At 38.5% G+C, this 1,693-nt stretch overlaps 1 pseudogene; it reads right to left on the bottom strand.

The window, feature by feature from the left end:
• Positions 1-773: 773 nt before the first annotated feature.
• Positions 774-1,415, bottom strand: LOC129081973 (nascent polypeptide-associated complex subunit alpha-like; annotated as a pseudogene).
• Between the last annotated feature and the right edge of the window lie 278 nt (positions 1,416-1,693).

Raw genomic sequence — 1,693 nt, 5'->3', positions numbered from 1 at the left:
AGAGTTTCCTGCCTATACTTTTTTTCCTGAGAGTTTTATGATTTCAAGTCTTATATTTTCCTTTGATCCATTTTGAGTTATTCTTATATATATTGTAAGAAAGTGCTTTAGTTTCTTTTTTTTTGCATATATATGTCATTTTTCCAAAACAATTTATTGAAGAGACTGTCTTTATCCCATTGATATTCTTGCCTCCTTTGTCATAGATTAGTTGACTATATGTGTGTAAGTTTATTTCTGGGCTCTCTATTCATTCCATTGATCTATGTGTCCGTTTTTATGGCAGTATCATGCTGTTTTGTACTATAGTTTGATATTAGGTAATATGCTTCCACTTTGTTCTTTTCCAAGATTATTGTTGTTATTCAGGGGCATTTTTGGTTCCATATATATTTTAGGATTATTTATCCTAGATCTGTGAAAAATGCCGTTGGTATTTTGATAGGAATTGCATTCAATCTGTAGATTGTTTTGGGGGTTATGGACATTTTAGCAGTGTTCATTCTATCCTCGAGCATATGCTTATTTGCATTGTCTTCAATTTTATCTTCAATGTGTTATAATTTTCTAAGTACATGTCTTTTACCTCCTTGGTTAAATTTATTCCCAGATTTTTTTAAATACATAATTGCACATGAGATTTTTTTTTCATCCCACAAGAAACCATAACTTTATTAACTTTATTATAGAAACAGTACAAATTTCAAACCAAGCTGCAGTAACTCTTTTGAAACACCACAAAAAAAGGGGGAGGGGTCCTCCTTTTTAGATGGTTACACTGTTAACTCCATAATAGCATTTATAAATATCATTACTGTTGTTCTTCAGGGCCTGGACTGCCTTTGCTCTTGACACATTTGCTTGTGACATGGCCAATTCTATGTCCTTAATTTCCACACTTGTTTCTTCAACCTCTTCCTCTTCACTTTCCTCTTGTACAGTTGGAGTCTGTGTGTTTTCTTGAATGTTTGAGGCAGCTTCACCTTGAATTCTGAATTTCTCAGCAGCTGCTCGTTGTACCTGCTGAGATAAATCCTCGATCTTGGTTCCCCCCAAACTATGTAGGTATCTGAAGCTGGGCTCTTGTAGACATCTGGTTTTGTGATGACAAAGAGGATGTTCTCAGATTTCCAGATAATGGCCCTAGAAACTCCTGTGACCTGTCGAACACCCCGCTGGGACAAAGTCTGCCAGGCCGCCTTTTCACTCTCTCGGTTTTGCTTTACCGCCTGGTCTTCATTGGTCCCAGCTGCCGCCGCCAGCCGGGCTGGCCGTGCGGTTGCCTGCGTGGATCTTGCTCCTCGCTCTCTGGTCCTGACTCCTCGCTGTCAGATCTGTTCCAGGCCCCGTCTCGGCCGGGGGCTCCGCCAACTCCTGCTCTGAAGCAGGGATGTTTCCGTGGCTTCCCCGGGCATTTTCTGAAGGGAGCGGGAACCAAGATGCTGGCAGAAAGAAGCTGAGTCTATCTTCTTTCTTTCTTGCTGGTAGTTTGCCATAGGTGTATAAAAATACGACCAATTTCTGAATAGTAATTTTGTATCCTGCTCCTTTATTGATTTCATTGATCACTTTTCATAGTTTTTTTCTTTTTTAAATATACAGGGTTCTCTTTATATAGTATCATGTCTTTGGCAAAAATGACAGTTTTATATTTTTTTCAACTTGAATGCTTTTTATTTATCTTTCTCATCTA

This window comes from Pteronotus mesoamericanus, unplaced genomic scaffold, assembly GCF_021234165.1.
Source record: "Pteronotus mesoamericanus isolate MK-2021 breed Mesoamerican mustached bat unplaced genomic scaffold, CSHL_Meso_final contig_123, whole genome shotgun sequence".
In the NCBI taxonomy this organism is placed as follows: Eukaryota; Metazoa; Chordata; class Mammalia; order Chiroptera; family Mormoopidae; genus Pteronotus; species Pteronotus mesoamericanus.
This window is presented reverse-complemented; position numbering and strand designations above follow the sequence as displayed.